Source organism: Delphinus delphis, chromosome 5 (genome assembly GCF_949987515.2).
Source record: "Delphinus delphis chromosome 5, mDelDel1.2, whole genome shotgun sequence".
In the NCBI taxonomy this organism is placed as follows: Eukaryota; Metazoa; Chordata; class Mammalia; order Artiodactyla; family Delphinidae; genus Delphinus; species Delphinus delphis.
In genome coordinates, this window is record NC_082687.1 from 53,866,173 (window position 1) to 53,884,517 (window position 18,345).

Below are 18,345 nucleotides of genomic sequence, written 5' to 3' on the forward strand. Positions count from 1 at the left end.
AACTTCATGTAATTTTCACATGTCACAAAATATTATTATTTTGACTTTTTTTCAACTTTTAAAAAATGTAGAAACCTTCTCAGGCACAGACCATACAAAACTAGGCAGCAAGCTAGATTACACAGTTTGCTGATCCCTGATCTAGATTAATAAAATTTAACCCTGACTGCACCTTAGAATCACCTGGAAAGTTTTTTTCAAACACTACTAGTACAAAAGCCCCACTCAAAGATGCTGTCTGGAGTGGAAATTTTAACTTTAAAAGCTCCCCAGGTGGTTCTAATGTTCAGCCAAGATTTGAGAACCACTGATCTAGGGGGAAACAGATACATATATTTATAAGATTCAGACACAAATATGTTCAGAAGTCAGTGACTCAGGTTCAGTATGTCACTTCAAGATGTCAGAGACCCAGGCTCCTTCAATCTTGCTATGCTACCATGACCTATATTGCCCAGATCATCTCAATATTCAAAGTGACTGTGCCAGTTCTGACCATCATGTTCACATTCCAGCCAGACAGAAGGCAGAATAGGAAGAAGAGCATGGCTTCTATTAAGAAAACATGTCATAAATTGCACATACCACTTTCCATTTCATTCCACTTGTCAGAACTTAAATGTACTCCATCACTCCTAGATGGAACAAACAGAGACAGGAAAACATAGTTTTTATTTTGGGATAGAATCTGCTCAGTTAAAAATCACAAACTGTATCACTATAGGAAAAGAGAAGAAAGAATATCAAGAAGTAGCACACAATTTCATCCTCAGGAGGTTAAAATTCTCTTGCAGTAGTTTAGGATGTGAGTAATTGATGAGGAAATGAACAGATGAGATTTCCAGGAAAGTTTCTGGATATGCATGGAGAAAGTTAATCTATCTTGCTGATTTTCTCACTACCACTAGTTCAGGATATTTCAAATACTCCTGTGCCAACTGTAAATGGAAATTGTTAATCCCAAAATAGCAACTTCACTTTCAAGGAATAGGAAATGAAAGGGAAAGCATTAGAGTCAAGGCAAAAATAATTTCTTCTCAAATTCAAATTTATTTTCTTTTTTTTCTTGCTTCTTAGCCAAAGGCCAAAATGGTAAATATGTGAGGTACTTTTTCTAGACTGTCTCTTCAGGGCCAAGTTTAATGTTAACTAATAGATTTTGTAAAAGGCATCTCTTTGACTCTCTAGAGGCACATTTGGGAGATCCTGGCCTGGAGAACTACTTTCAACGAGTCTTTTTTTTTTTTTCTTTTTTTTTTTTTTTTGCGGTACGTGGGCCTCTCACTGTTGTGGCCTCTCCCGTTACGGAGCACAGGCTCCGGACACGCAGGCTTAGTGGCCATGGCTCACGGGCCCAGCCGCTCCGCGGCATGTGGGATCTTCCCGGACCGGGGCACGAACCCGTGTCCCCTGCGTCGGCAGGAGGACTCTCAACCACTGTGCCACCAGGGAAGCCCAACAAGTCTTAAATGTTGAGAATAGAAGCCAAGGACCAAGCTGAGGGTATTTAAGGTGATTCATCTTCTAAGATAATAGCAGACAAAAGTGAGAGCAATTGGTGGCCACCAGAATGCAGTTTTGAGCAAGTAAGTCACCATGTGTGAGAAAGATCTAGGTGTGGAAACATCTAGGGACAAGTGTACTGATACTGTTATGAGTTAATTATAAGCCCACAATATATTTATGGTCCTGATCACAGAAAGAATTCTATGGGGCAAGAATTCTCACAGGACAAGTGGTATTGTAAAAGAAAATTCAACATAAAACCATTTCCTTGAACACCATTTTTAGATTACTTTTCAGTAGTTTTGAAAAGATACAAAGAGTAGGGGAGGGAATCTGCCACATGAACCAAGGGAATGAAGTTAACATCAGCTGTAATGGGACAAACTGATATCAGGTGCCTAATGTTTGCCAAAGGACATATAACTGCTGTGATATTTACTGGCCAGAAAAATAAGCAAATCATAATCTAAATCTAGTCATGAAAAACATCAGTGTTATTCAAATGTCAAGCCACATAGAGTGCCCATATTCCTCAATCTCTAATACAGTAGTGTCTTTAAATAATCTTTCTTTAGCATTCTAGAGAGGCAGTGTCTCCTAATTACTCTTATCTTTCAGAAATTTCTGCATTATTCTGGGCCATAAATGCCATCCTGTTTAGATGTGCATTTTCTTATTTATTTTTTTTTATTATAATTTTTTTTGGCTGCTTTGGGTCTTTGTTGCTGTGCATGGACTTTCTCTAGTTGCAGCAAGTGGGGGCTACTCTTCGTTACAGTGCACAGGCTTCTCATTGCGGTGGCTTCTCTTGTTGCAGAGCATGGGCTCTAGGCACACGGGCTTCAGTAGTTGTGGCTCAGAAGCTCTAGAGTGCAGGCTCAGTAGTTGTGGCACAGTGGCTTACCTCCTCCATGGCATGTGGTATCTTCCCGGACCAGGGCTCAAACCCGTGTTCCTGCATTGGCAGGCGATTCTTAACCACTGTGCCACCAGGGAAGCCCTAGATGTGCATTTTCTTAATCCTGATCTACATAGAGCTGACAGACCATCCATATGGGAACTAAACACTACACTTCCCTTCTTCACTGATATCCCAGGTCCCCACTTCATCCTACATATGAATCTTAGCTATCAATAACTTTCCAAAGTGATCTGTCACAAAGGGAACATTATCTGTAGTTTCAGGTCATTACTTCATGGTGGCAAGTGCTCAAGGCCCATCAGAAGTCTGAATGGAGAAAACAAAGAAGGATCTGGGATACAAGGGAGAAGTGTTCTTAAGAGTTAACCTTGACTGTCACAAGAAAGAAGAAAAAAAAGGTAGTTGAAAAAAACTTGTTAGGCAGAAACACCAGAAGTACAGAAGTAAAATTTTGCATGTTCTAAAACCATGGCATTTCAAGAAGTAAGGAGGACATAGCCCCTGACCCAAGACAGGACATTTACCTGAGAACCTGCCATTTCTTCCTCTTCTGCTTCCTCCTCTAGGTTTCTTCCTCAGGTGAGATTATGTGGAGAAATCACGTCAGCATCTTGAGAATATGCCTTTAAAGGCTTCGGCACAGATCCTTTACCTGCTACCAATGTGGCCATGGGCAGAAAGGCCTTGAAACTTAGGAAAGTCAACCCTTCCTCGTCTCAGGAGAGATTCAGGAACAATGAGCTCCTACCTGGAGAACAAACTTTGAGCTTCTTCTTTCTTGTCTTCGATGACCCTCCCTTCCCACAGGTGCCCCTAAATTTTGCTACACAATAGCTAATGTGGGCTCCACCGCCCTGCCTCTACCAAACCCACGTAGAACAGACCCTGTTACCTCCCCTTGGACAAAAGCCTGGACTCAACTCTCATAAATATACTCGGAAGCCCACATACTTAACCCTGGCCTCATTAGAATCACCTGGAGCACTTAATTAAAGCAACATTGATGTTCTCACCCAGACCAATGAACAGAATCTGTGGGAGAGGACCCAAGATTTGATAGTTCTCAAAAATCCACATGTGATCTTTGTTGAAAGCCCAGGCTGAGAGCCACTTATGTAAACCTTGCTTCTCAAGCTTTAATGTGCATAAAAATCGCTTGGATGGATGTTAACTAGACTTATTGTGGTGATCATTTTGCAATATGTACATATATTGAATCATTAATGTTGTACACCTGAAACTAATATAAAGTTATATGTCAATTATATCTCAATTGTAAAAACCACTTGGAAAGCAAATAAAAATAAATAAATAAAGATACAAAGAGAAGAATTGGTCAGGATCTAGTCCTCCCTGGAGCTCTTAGCCCTAGCCCAGAATGTGACCTGGATTATTTGAAAAACATGACTCTTATAGGGAGGAAAAACCAATCAAAATAACACTCAGAAGAGATCCTAGATCATAATTTTTCCTTTTCTCTGCTCAAGGTCCAGGTTACATTTGAAGGAGAGAAACTAATCCTTTAGTATAATAGCCTGTTAGTTCCTCTGAATACCAACAGTAGCACCTAATTTATCACTACACCTTCCAATTCAGGACTTAGTGCTCTAACAGGATAACAGAGCTAAGGAATGGCTTTCCTTTCTAGTGTTTAAAATTTGTTTAGTACTCCAACAAGTTAATAAAGCCTAATACTGTCTTAATGCCCTAGATTTTCAGCCCTGATATCCTAATAGAAAATTAAGGTCATATAGTATTTATAAATAAAAATATATAATAACAAAAATATTATGTTCCTTTGGAATTTTCTTCTTCCAACTTTATTGAGATATAATTGACATATAACATTGTGTAAGTTGAAGACATACAATGAGTTGATTTGATATATATTGGAAAATTGTTACCACCATACACTTGTATATTGCAAAATGATTATCATAATATGCTTATGTGTATATTTTTCTAATAGATCTTTTTTGGAGTATAATTGCTTCACAATACTGTGTTAGTTTCTGTTGCACAACAAAGTGAATCAGCCATATGCAAACACATGTCCCCATATCCCCTTCCTCTTGAACCTCCCTCCCGTCCTCCCTATCCCACCCCTCTAAGTCATTGCAAAGCACTGAGCTGATCTCCCTGTGCTATGCTGCTGCTTCCCACCAGCCAACTATTTTACATTCGGTAGTGTATATGTGTCGATGCTACACTCACTTCGCCTCAGCTTCCCCCTCCCACCCCATGTCCTCTTTATTCCTGCCCTGCAACTAGGTTCATCAGTACCATTTTTTTTTTTTAGATTCCATATACATCCGTTAGCATACAGTATTTGTTTTTCTCTTTCTGACTTACTTCACTCTGTATGACAGACTCTAGGTCCATCCACCTCACTACAAATAACTCAATTTTGTTTGTTTTTATGGCTGAGTAATATTCCATTGTATATATGTGCCACATCTTCTTTATCCATTCATCTGTCAATGGACATTTAGGTTGGTTCCATGTCCTGCCTATTGCAAATAGTGCTGCAATGAACATTGTGGTACATGTCTCCTTTTGAGTTATGGTTTTCGAGGTATCACCTCACGCCGGTCAGAATGGTCATTATCAAAAAATCTAGAAACAATAAATGCTGGAAAGAGTGTGGTGAAAAGGGAACCCTCCTGCATTGTTGGTGGGAATGTAAATTGATCCAACTACTATGGAAAACAGTATGGAAGTTCCTTACAAAACTAAGAATAGAACTACCATATGACCCAGCAATCCCACTACTATGCTTATATATTATTTCAGATGTTTCATTGTTAGTATATAGAAACACAACTAATTTTGTGTCCAGCAGCTTTACTGACTCAATTAGTTCTAACAGTTTTTTGGAAGAGTCTATAAGATTTTCTATACATAAGGTCATCAATGTGCAAATAACAATTTTCCTTCTTTCTTCCTAGGTTGGATGCCTTTTAATTCTTTCTCTTGCCTTTGCTCCAGCTAGGATTTCCAGCACTATATTGAATAGGAGTGGTGAGAGTGGGCACCCTTATCTTGTTCCTGACCTTGGAGGAAAAGCTTTCAACCTTTCACTCTTGATTATCATGTTGGCTGTGGGTTTATCATATATAGTCTTTATTATGTTGAGGTTTGTTCCCTTTAGACCCAACGGGTTTTTACAACATGAAAGGTTTTGTATTTTGTCAAAAGCTTTACTGATCTATTGAGATGATCATATGATTTTTATCTGTCATTCTATTAAAATGGTATATCAGGGGCTTCCTTGGTGGCGCAGTGGTTGAGAGTCCACCTGCTGATGCAGGGGACACGGGTTCATGCCCCAGTCCGGGAAGATCCCACATGCTGCAGAGCGGATAGGCCCGTGAGCCATGGCCGCTAGGCCTGTGCGTCTGGAGCCTGTGCTTCACAACGGGAGAGGCCACATCAGTGAGAGGCCCACATACCGCAAAAAAAAAAAAAAAAAAAAAAGGTATATCAAATGTATTGATTTGTATATATTGATCCATCCTTGGATTCCAGGGATAAATCTCGATTGTGGTGTATGATCCTTTTAATGTGTTGTTAAATTCAGTTTGCTAGCATTTTGTTGAGGATTTTTGTACCATATTCATCAAGGATATTGATCTATAGTTTTATTGTAGTGTCCTTATCTGGTTTTGGTCAGGGTAATACTGGTCTTGTAAAATGAGTTTAGAAGTGTTCCCTTCTCCTCCTACACTATTGGTGGGAGTGCGAATTAGTACAGCCACTATGGAAAATAGTATCGAGGTTCCTTAAAAAACTAAAAATAGAGCTACCATATGATCCAGCAATCCCACTCCTGGACGTATATCCAGAAAAAAACACAATTCGAAAAGATACATGCACTCCAATGTTCATTGCAGCGCTATTTACAATAGCAACCTAAATGTCCATCAACAGAGGAATGGATAAAGAAGATGTGGTACATATATACAATGGAATATTACTCAGCCATAAAAAAGAACAAGGGCTTCCCTGGTGGCACAGTGGTTGAGAGTCTGCCTGCTGATGCAGGGGACACGGGTTCGTGCCCCAGTCCAGGAAGATCCCACATGCTGCAGAGCGGCTAGGCCCATGAGCCATGGCCACTGAGCCTGTGCGTCTGGAGCCTGTGCTCTGCAATGGGAGAGACCACAACAGTGAGAGGCCCATGTACCACAAAAAAAAAAAAAAAAGAACAAAATAATGACATTTGCAGCAACACAGATGGACCTAAGCAAAGTAAGTCAGACAGAGAAAGACAAATATCATATGACATTGCTTATATGTGGAATATAAAAAAAGGCTACAAATGAACTTATTTACAAAACAGAAATAGAGTTACAGATGTAGAAGATAAACTTATGGTTACCCGGGGGTGAGGGTGGGGGGAGGGTTAAATTGGAAGATTGGGATTGACATATACACACTACTATATATAGAATAGATAACTAATAAGGACCAACTGTTTAGCACAGGGAACTCTGCTCAATACTCTGTAATGGCTTATATGGGAAAAGAATCTAAAGAAGAGTGAATATATATATATATATATATATATATATATATGTATAACAGATTCACTTTGCTCTATACCTGAAACTAACACAACATTGTAAATCAACTATACTCCAATAAAATTTTCTTTTTAAAAAAAGTGTTCCCTTCACTTCTATTTTTTAGATAATTTTGAGAAGGATTAACATTAATTCCTTAAATGTTTGGTAGAATTCACCAGGGAAACCATCTGGTCCTGGGCTTTTCTGTTTCGGGAGGTTTTTGATTATTGATTCAAACCCCTAACTCATTGTTGGTCTGTTCAGATTTTCTGTTTCTTCATGATTTAGTCTTGGCAGGTTGTATATTTCTAGGAATTTATCCGTTTCTTCTAGGTTATTCAATTATTTGGTGTATAATTATTCATAGTAATCTCTTATGATCCTTTGCATGCCTGAGGTATCAGTTGTAAAGTCTCCTCTTTCATTTCTGATTTTGAGTCTTCTCTCTTTTTTCTCAGTTAGTCTAGCTAAAGTTTTTTTAATCTTGTTTATCTTTTCAAAAAACCTTGATCTTGACTATTGTTTTTCTGGTCTCTGTTTCATTTATTTCTCTGATTTGGTTATTTCCTTCCTTCTGGTAACTTTGGGCTTAGTTTGTTCTTCTTTTCCTAGTTCCTTGAGGTGTAAATTTAGAGTTTTTATTTGAGATCTTTCTTTTGTCTTCATGTCAGTGTTTATCACTGTAAAATTCCCTCCTAGAACTGTTTTTGAAGCAACCCATAGATTTTGGTATGTTGTGTTTCCATTTTAATTTGTTTCAAGATATTTTTCAATTTCTTCTTTGATCCATTGGTTGTTCAGGGGTGTGTTGTTTAATTTCCACATATTTGTGAATTTTCCAGCTTTATTTCTGTTACTGATTTCTACTTTCATACCATTATGGTAAGAAAAGATAGTTGATTTCAATCTTCTTAAATTTTCTAAGACTTGTTTTGTGACCTGTCATATGCTTTATCCTGGAGAATATTCTGTGTAAACTTGAGAAAATGTGTATTCTGCTGCTGTTGGATAGAATGTTCTACAGAAGTCTGTTAAGTCAATTTCTCTAAAGTATGATTCAAGTTCAACGTTTCTTTGTTGACTTTCTCTCTGGATGATCTATCCATTATTGAAAATGAGGTATTGAAGTCCCCTACAATTACTGCATTCTTGTCTATTTCTCCCTTCAGATCTGTTAGTATTTGCTTAATATATTTAGATGCTCTGATGTTGGGTACATATATATTTATGATTGTTATGTCTTCTTGATGAATTGACCCCTTTATCATTGCATAATAATAGGTCATATTATATTATTTAATATGTATATAATATTATATAATGAACTTCTTTGTCTCTTAATACTATTTTTAGCTTAAAGTCTATTTTGTCTGATATATGTATAGCTACTCCAGCCTATTATTATTTTTGTCATCTTTGCCAATACAATCCAAGAAAAATGCTATGTCATTTTTTTTTTGTTTTTTTAAGTTATTTGTGACTGTATAGGAAAGATTTTTTAGATAATTAACTGCAGCCACTAACATGAAGAATTTTATCAGAATGTTACAAAATGGTTTACATTCTTGGGCAAGGTTATAATTTAATAGACATGTCAAAGTTATTTCCACAATCACTAGGTATTAAGACTATTTAAATGTTAAGTTACTTGAAATTTAATCAGAGTATTCTGTTTCACATTATTCCTTAAGAATGAAAGGAGTTACACAATAAGCAAAGTCAGAACTATTTTTTCTTTTTTCTCCTTCTCAGGAAAAACATTTTTTACTATCACATGAGCTTTAAAGTCAGTAATATTGACTATGACAGCAAGTTCAAAAAACCATATTCACAAGAATATATGGACCTAACTAAAAAGATAGTATCTTTGGTAAGATGAAATTCTTTTCTTAGCATTGTTTTTTTAAAATGCTATGCTCTTTAAAATGCCAGAATCCTAGCACTCACCTTCCAAGTTGGAAATGATTGATAATTTGATATTATTTCTTACCACTACCTCAGTTCTAGATAAGGATAGTGAGCCCTTTCAGAAAGTCAGTTAGAATACATGTATGGGAGGAAAAATGTAAGAGGGACACATTTTGAAACATCTAAGAAATGCCTGACATGTGATAGACAGTCAAAGAATATTTCTAACGTATTAATAAATTGAATGAATAAAACTTACTCTACCTCAAAGATACCTGACCAAGGCTATGCTGTTTCTGCTCCTAACTTAAACAGTCCTTCAAGGAAGAGAAATGGCCAGTGTAGAAGAGAACGTACAGCCCAAAATAAAAATCTTCTTGTTGATCCTCAGTGTATGTAAAATTTTTAAATGTCTACTTAAGAATATGCTTGTTATAATTTAAACTTTACTTGACTAAAGACCTAGTGAAAAGTCTTGACTGCCCCTTGGACATAAACTTCCTTTATCATAGATACCACTCTAACTAACTCAAATAATTCTATCAATCAAACCAAATTCTGCCAAGAGCAATGGTGTCATCATTCATCTCCCGTTTCCCTGAGCAGATTCCTGACAGGACATTTTCAGACCTAACTGTCTCTGAGTAAAGCTTGTAGTTTTCCCACAGCATTCCACTACCTCCAGTTTCTAATAAATCCAAAGACTTTAAAAGTTTTGGTGTGCTTTTACCATTAGAATAAGAGTTAGCATATAGAAAATGAAGAAAGAAAATTCCCACTTTTAATTTAGCTTTATGATAAAGAAGGAAATGACAAGGAAGCAGTATAACACAAGGACTAATAAATAGTAGACTTTGGACTCAGAGTTCTTGTTCAATTCTGTGTGTAGCCATTTACTACCTGTATGACTTCAGGCAAGTTATTTAATCTTCCCACACCTCAGTTTCTTCAACTAAAAATGAGATGACAAATACCTATACCATAGAAATGTTCTTGGCATGACATAAGGTTAAATATGTCATAATCTTAACAGAAGTCTTATTATTCTGTAAACCCTTAAAATAAGGATGGTCTAAAACAATTACTTAAAATAAGAGTGCCAATAGACTTAATAAATTATAAGTATATAACAAAGCTAATATGTAAAATAAATAAAATTAAAATAACTCCATATATGCCCACACTAAGAAATTCACCTTTTCTGCTATAAATTCAAATCAACACGTTCAAACCAATTAATCTATGTTTACTTCACAAATGAATATTCCAAAACTATCAGTCTGATCTATTATCATATCATCTTGGTCAATCAACCACCGATCCTGACATCTTCCTTCAGGCTCCTTTAGCAGTCCTCATTCCCAATTTGTAAGTCACCTGTATTAAAACAATCACCAAATATTTCTCATACTTTTTCATTTACATGGGTCAGAATGCCTGCTTTTACATGCCTTTCCTTCTATTTTCATTTAATTCAATGCTCCTTATAATTGTTACCATATACACAACATTCAAAAGTACAACACTGGTGATGATAGCATGTACCAAATGGACTTGTGAATCATTCATCAAACTTACCTATTAGTCATTATTATTATAATGCACACAGCCTGTTTTTCTTCTGATTTCCATTAAATAATTCGTGTGATGATTCACTCTAAAAGGAGAAAAGGAATTAAATAAAGAGAGCTGCTGCTTTACTATGAATCATAGTTTTTTTTTCACTACAGAGAATACACCTTCATAGGGAACATTTTCATGTTTTAGATATATGGTTTTCTAGTGGGAAACTCAAAAGAAATCTCGTTATTTCTTTCTTTTTTTTTTTTTTTTTTTGTAGCTCTCCAGCAGATATGATGTCCAACTACAGTGAATATAAATTCTAAAATTTAGGAATGAGGTAATACGTTAACAACAAAAATTAGCTTTACTAATTGTCAGGACTGGTCTAAGCACTTTATATATTAACTTATTTGATTCTCCTGATATCCCCATTTTCCATATGAGGAAACTGAGGCTTGAAGAGGTTAATTTACCCAAAGTCATAATGCAAGTATGCTTCCTTCTACTTTATGATTTATTGTCCTATAATTAATGAGCATGCAAACATAAAATCTCAAGCACATTTCCAATTACATCAATTTTCACATGACAGGTCAAATATTCCAAAATGTTTAACCAAATACTATGTGGTTTTCACATATAAATGCAGTGGATTATAGATGACCAAAATGATACCTGATATGTGTAAGATATCTAAGATTACCCATAAGAAACAGGTCAGCCAAGCTTATACATCAAACCACTTACCAGAGTATCCAAGAGCAGGGGGCATCTTTGGTCATTATATAACCAGGGTATTCATCAAATAACAAATTTTCTGCTGAGCCAACCTAAACCTGGTATGGGCATATGCACCTTTAAACTTATGTCTCTCTGTGCAGCCTACCAAATGACAGATTATCTATGGAATTCATCAGGATTAGAAGTATGTAATTTTTAAAAGGTAACAAAGTGAAGGATAATATGCAGGATTCCTGTCCTATCTAATATGAGTAAAAATTATGCCAGTGTTCATTCAGTTTCATGCCCTTCAAAACTTATAAGAAAACTAAATTCAAGATTACTGTACTCTCCAATATAGGCTATTGAAAAAAATGCTGATCTGACATATTAAATGAAAATCATTGTGCGTTAAATTTTTAACCATGAAGGAATTGAGAATATCCCAGGTTTATCAAAAAAAAATGCAACCAATATTATGGAGATATTATTCATATTTCAAATGGTATGAAGAAAACTTAAAAAATTACTGATGCGCTAATTTTCTACAATTGGAAAATAAGGAGAGAAGAAATATTAGTTGCTCAGGACAGGATGTCTGCAGACATGGTTATGGAGGGTGGGAATGGTAATAATGAACACTAACATAATTCTAAGTGAGTTTCTGAAACTTGGCACTTAGTTTCAGGTCAAATATCTAACAACCCTTTTCCTACAGGGTGTACCAAGAGACTGAGCTTCTTAAAAACAAGGATTGCATGAGTGCTACTGGGGAAACTTCTATAAATCCACCTTACAGCTTCTTGGAACACCCTAAGCCTGAAGTTACTGTTCACTCTAAGGATGGTTCTACATCTTCCATATATCCACACCTTATTAAACACATATTATATGCTAAAGCTGGGTGTCTGAGTTCATTCTGAAGCTTATTTTTTTCAAGTATCATTTAGCAGGCATCATTTTTGGTCTTCAGTCTAATCTCTTTCCCTGGTTTTGGTTCATAGTATTCCCATTCTCCCACTCACCTAGTCACCATATCTTAAAGTCAATTTTGACCCCTCCTTCTCCATTATCTAACCATTATCTCCATTATCTAAACATTATCTCAATTATCTAACCATTCACCAAATTTTATTAATTATTTCTTCAAAGTATTTCTAGCCTGACTTCCAAAGCAAGATTGCTGATTAAAAGCAAGCATTTATCCCTCTCTGTCTCTCCTCAAATCTCACTGAAATGACAGAAGACAAATAAAAACAATACAATGTGTCTTACAATGGTGGAAGTGTTGCCACCCAAAAGACTAAAAGAGTGAGGAGTTTCTGGAAGATAAAAACTAGAGCTCCACTAAGAGTAAAATCTCAGCAGCACAGTTGCTGACAAACTCCAGAGCCCTGGAGGTAAAATACCAGCCTCCAAGAAAGTGAGTCTTCCCAACAGAAGCTTCAAATAAACTCAAGATCAGAGAAAGCAAAGGTTGAAAGGAAGTCATAGTGGGTAACTAATTAATTAACATAAGGTATTAATTATTCCAACAGGAAGTAATATATTGTAAATTAATTAAAGGACTGAATCAAACATTCTACTGGAAGTCTATACCAATGCAATTACAAAAAGAAAAGGGAGTAATATGTGTACATTGAAAAGAATGAGGGGAAAAGGTCATTATATACTGACAATATTACTAGATACTTAAAATATTCAAAAGACTTAGTTGAAAAATTACTAGAAATAATAACAGTTTTCCAATGTGGCCAAATACCAGACCAACACACAAAAAGTAATAGTTTTCTTAATCAGCAAAAATAACAAAATATAAACATTATTTTTAAATTCCACTTAATAGCAACAAAAACTATAAGATATACATGAATAAAACTAACATAAATTGTACGGAAGACTCATTATTTTAATTATATCAATTCTGTTCAAATTAATGATAAATCCAGTACAATAGTTTATGATAAAGACACAATTTCAAATTCAATAGTGTTGGGCCAATCAGCTAGCCATCTGGAAAACATAGGAAGTGATATTATTTGTGTTTCTGGTGTAATCACTCAATTACATAAGTAGTTAGCTTGTGCAAGATTCTGTTTACTTATCTGAAGAATAGGACTGGTTAAGATTATTTATAAGGTGGTTTATAGATTTAAATTCCATGAATCTGTGGATTTATTACTATCAATTCTAGGATGCTATTATCTAACCACTCCAACTCAAAATGTTGTCTTCCATCTCTGAATACCGACAGAAAACACAATCTATGGTACTAATTTTGTCACTTACTGTGTCTTCTCTTTGTAGCTACAGGTATGCTCCCTGTACCTCTTGCCCCAGTCATCTCCTTATATTCAAATAATATTTGAAAAAAAGGAGAAGAAAAAGTCAGGGGGAAGGGAGTTAGGAAGGAGTGAGAAAGAAAAATGATGAAACAGCTTAAAGAGGAAAAGGCAGATTTATGGATCAGCAGAAAATTTCTGCAGCCTAACAGAGTTGACAACAGTTGAATTATTCTGAGCATATAAGTAGCTATATATTTTCTCTCATTTCATAGGATTTTCTTTTCCACAGGAAACAAGATACTGGAATACTATTGCTCTTCTAGAGTGCAGTACAGTATTTCATTGTCTTTTCTTCAGAGATATCAGTAGCTAGCTCACACACTCTCATCTAAAAATGTTGCTCTTGACTCTATGTTCTCCTCCAGCATCATTTTCCTGCTCTCCTTCTCAGTAAAATTTTGTTGAAAAAGTTAGATATGCTTGCTGTTTCCACCTCCTTTGTCACCTGTTCTCACTTTAACCCAGTCCAGCTGGAATTTCTCTCTCCCGCACGCATTCAACTACTCTCATAGAGGTCACCAAATACCTCACTGTTGCCAAATCCGATGGTCACTTCTTACTTGAACTTCTCACCATTACTTATGTTCCTTCCTGAAACTTTTCTCTTTTTCGTTTACAAGATACCTCCTTCTCCATATTTTCTTCTTCACTAACTGCTTTTCCCAGCTGCCTTTGCTGGTTCCTTATCATCTGTAGATCTCTAAATATAGTTGGTCCCCTCTGCATTGTCCAGAGTCTCCCTTCCTTCTCCATCTTTCCCCCTCCTTTTATCTTCTCCTCTCTTCTCTATCTGTACTCCCTCTACTTCATACTTTGTATGTGTATGTGTGTGTGTGTGTGTGTTTGTTTATTTTTTGCTCCAGATTTCTTTGCCTTTTGGCCCTTTGGTTGCTTGCTCAAACTTCATCATCCCAAATCTGTTGCTTGATATATGTTTTCAGATTCTAAACTCTGGCTTTCCTGTACTCACCCCTTAGAATTATTTAACAAGCCCTTATATAGCTTTTATTTATTAGGACAGTGTCTGTCACGTTCTAAGCATATGACATATTATCTCACTTAATCATCATAACAGCTCAAAAGCAGCATATAATTACTGTCCCCATTCACAAAAGGTTTGACAACACATATGAAATATTGCCAACCAGTGAATCTCATCCAAGCCTTAGGGGATCCAGGGTAATTTCTGGGGGACAGTCACATAAGCATGGAGTGTCCACATGACTCTCCTTAACTACTTAGTCTGCAGCCCCTCCAGAGGTGAAACTGTTATACCATGACCCAGGGCCCCAGGCAAGTAAAAAGCAGGCATCCCCCACAGGCATCCAGCACAGTGTTAACATAAACCATCTGGTGTGGCCCAAAGCCCCAGGTATACAAACACACTCTTCTCAGGCAGGACATTCCAAGGGCTTAAAGGTTATCCCTCAGAAGCTGGTCAAGGGTCACTCCTTCCTTTGGAATGTACAGGGATTAAACACCCTAAGCCTACTGAGTTAACTCTTTACTGCATATATAGCTTCTAAAACTTATGCATCTCACAAGAAAATTAGCATTGTTATTTGAGGAAGAGGGTTGGGGCCCTAGAATGATGATGAATGCCTCATAAGCATCAACAGTGGAAGTATATGGTAGAGGGGGATAAATGAATCTTGGTATTAAGGAGCTAGAATCCAGTGTGTGGGAGATTCTTCCAGTCATCAGACATGTAAAATTTTTTAAAGGCTTCAGTTTTTGTTTTTGTTTTTTTAGGTATAATTGACATTAACATTGTCAACATTGTGTTGGTTCCAGGTATACAACATAATGATTCCATCTACATGTATATTGTGAAATGACCACAATAGGTCTGGTTAACATCCATCAGTACACATTATTTCAGTACATGATCAAATGGAAGTTCCCTTGTACTAGGAACATATTTGATAAGGCAGTATGTAAAATCATAAATATACCATTACATTTTTTTCTCTTATAATGGAAATCATACAAACTAAAATATATCAGAATTTCTGTGTTTTAGGACTCAAACCTATGGTACTTAAACAGTTAGTACACATGTTCATACATGAAATAAGCCTAGATCTTCCCTAAACTACATTTTTCCAAATAAAATTTTAATGTTAATTTGAAAAATAGATAAAATAAAATGCCATCCTTGTTGTATTCTAAGTCCGTATATAATCTAGGATCTATTTTTTTGATTCTATATTGTGTTCCACATTAATTGTATAGCATTTCTTTCTCATAACTTCATAATCAACGGTCTTTTTTTTTTTGTCAAATGTGCATTCCTTTAATTTTTAAAAATATACACAGGAGAAGCCATGGGTTTTATATAAGAATATACACATTACCAAAGCATCTCTTATTGTTTTCCAAAACTCTATCAGTCTGAGCTTTATAAATTAAATATATCAGAACATTTTAAGTTAAAATGATATCTGTGAAACTACTGGATATGCTAGACTTTTCTCAAGATCAAATGAACAGGGAATGTGAATATGGTTTGTGCTAAATAAAGTTTAGTGTTAGCTTTATTGCCTATAGTCTATAAGATGCAACTTTATTGTGCCTTTGCAAACAGGATAATTTTCTTTAAAAAACTGATCAAAATTTTCCATACATATAACTCTATATGATAGATTACTGTGCAACACCATTGTTACGTAATTACAGAAATACCATAGAACCCAAGAGCACAGGGTAAGCAAAAGAAAAACAATCCTGAGCTATCTGAACAAGATGATTTGATGAATCCTTTTAGTGTAAGTTTAGAAAACATGGAAGAGGGGAAAAAAATACGTGCACACTACAGCCAGGAGCAAAATAGTCAACAGTCTTTCATCCCTTTATTTACAAGTACGATTCTTTTAAATAATAGATAACTAGGTTCTGGTTTTGAATGCAATTTCATAGATTCTTTAATGACAAAGTTTTATCTATTTTCATTAATTGTAGCAGGTAATATACTTGATTTTATTTCTCCATCTTTCTTTAAGTAAATAACATTTTATTTTTTTACTTTCTTATCCTTATTCTTGCTGAGTTTCACTGTTTTTCATTCTATATTTTTCCACTTGAAAATTTCAATGTACTTAGTTAATAGTTAACATCCATCCTGAAACTCAAAGTTAGATGAATATTTTTCTTTATTAAAAAAATTATTAGCCCTATCAAAACATTATTTTCCTTACCTAAATGCCAACCTAAGGACAGGAGGCCTTTAACATACTTTCATTTTTATCCTCTCCTCACATTCCCATTCCCCACTCCTGATAAGGCTTTTTAACACTTGTTTCCCCTCCCTCTCCTGCCCTCCTTTCCTATTCCTAATAGGTGAAATAGCACCTCAAGTTCTAATGTTAGGCTGTTTCTTAAAGTTTGTTGCTTCTGCTGCAAGCATTTCCATTATACATTCATTGTATTGTACACACACCCCTCAGGTTTCATTGCTCAACATTTGTTCCCTCTCCTCTTCACCTCCCCCTCTATTGAGACCTCAATTCTGTTTTATATCTTGCTTTCCTAGAATCCTGAGTCATGTATTCTCCTCAGTTGTGATATGTGAATGCTATATTACTGAATTCTTGAATATCCATAAATAACTTTCTTTTACTCTAACGAGAAATTATACCTTGACTGAGAATAGGATTGTTAAATTGTCAGCTTTTTCTCTCAGAGTATGAGGATATTATTCCACCAGCTTCCACCTTCAAATGTTACAGATGAAATGATTCTATTTCTTCTGACAACATATTTTTACTTCAGTATTAAAGTTTATAGCTAAAATTCGAAAATATTCCCCTGATGCATCAAATATGCCTGAAACTCAGTCTATCCCTTTGAATCTGTAGATTTTAATCTTTATTTAATTCAGAACCACCTCCTCCTACTACTTATTTTACTATTATTATTATTTTTTCCCTCTATCTCTTTCTCTCTTCAAGATCCTATTATTTACAGCTACTTCTGGAATCATGATCTAAGTGTTTTGTTTCTCTTCCCTCATTGTTTTCTTCTTTTTAAATTTTACTATTTAAAGTATTTATTCTTTTTGGCCTTACAGGTCACAAATTTGGATCTCAAGAATGACACTCATCTTTTTAAATTGACCCACTAAATTTTTAACTTGAAAATTGTGCTTTTTAGTACCACATAGTCTTTTTTTGATGTACCTGAATGTTCTTATGTGTGCTTTTTTGCCATTGTTGTTAGGTTGCTGTTTTCTCCAGAAGTTCTCTTTTGATGAGCACCTAATCTGTTATTTCCTTTCTCTGGCTGCTGGGTTTCTTTATTTGTATTATCATTTTTCCTTGTTGGTTTATTCGGGCCACTGTCTTGTTACTGGAGACAATCCTACAAGATAGAGCATGAGCTATTCTTAAATCCTGTAGTCTGAATGTGGGCAGCAGGCCTTCTGCGTCTCCAAACCAAGGACCCAGGAGGAAGTCTTCCAGCTCCCCATGTTCTGCCCAGTACTAGCCTAGCATCAGGAGAAAGGAGGCTTCAGCCCCCCCCTTTTCAGTTCCTTCTTGGCTTCTGTGGAGCCATGGAAACACACTCACATGGTTCAATGTCGACCTTATCCCTGGGTATTCAAGCACCTCTCTTGACCAAGATCTTCCCAGGGCCTGTTTTGATTCTATCCTTGCACAGGACTCATACTATTTTCTAGGTTCTTCCTTGACCTGTAGAAAAGAAATTCCTCATCACCTTCCTGTTTCTAGGACTCCCATAAAACCCAATTCCACCTGGCCCCAGGAGTGGCAGATTGGAATAGAGAATAGAAGAAAAATACAGTATAGTTAAG

General features: G+C 35.9%; 1 long non-coding RNA gene across 1 annotated transcript in view; it reads right to left on the reverse strand.

Moving 5' to 3' along the window:
- Positions 1 to 581: 581 nt before the first annotated feature.
- The window catches only part of LOC132425430 (uncharacterized), an 89,770-nt gene continuing 72,006 nt past the window's right edge, over positions 582 to 18,345 (reverse strand). The window contains exons 5-6 of the long non-coding RNA XR_009519438.1: positions 10,483 to 10,561; positions 582 to 635 (exon numbers count right to left, since the gene is read on the reverse strand). This is a non-coding gene — a long non-coding RNA (uncharacterized lncRNA). The remainder of the gene's footprint in view (positions 636 to 10,482; positions 10,562 to 18,345) is intronic.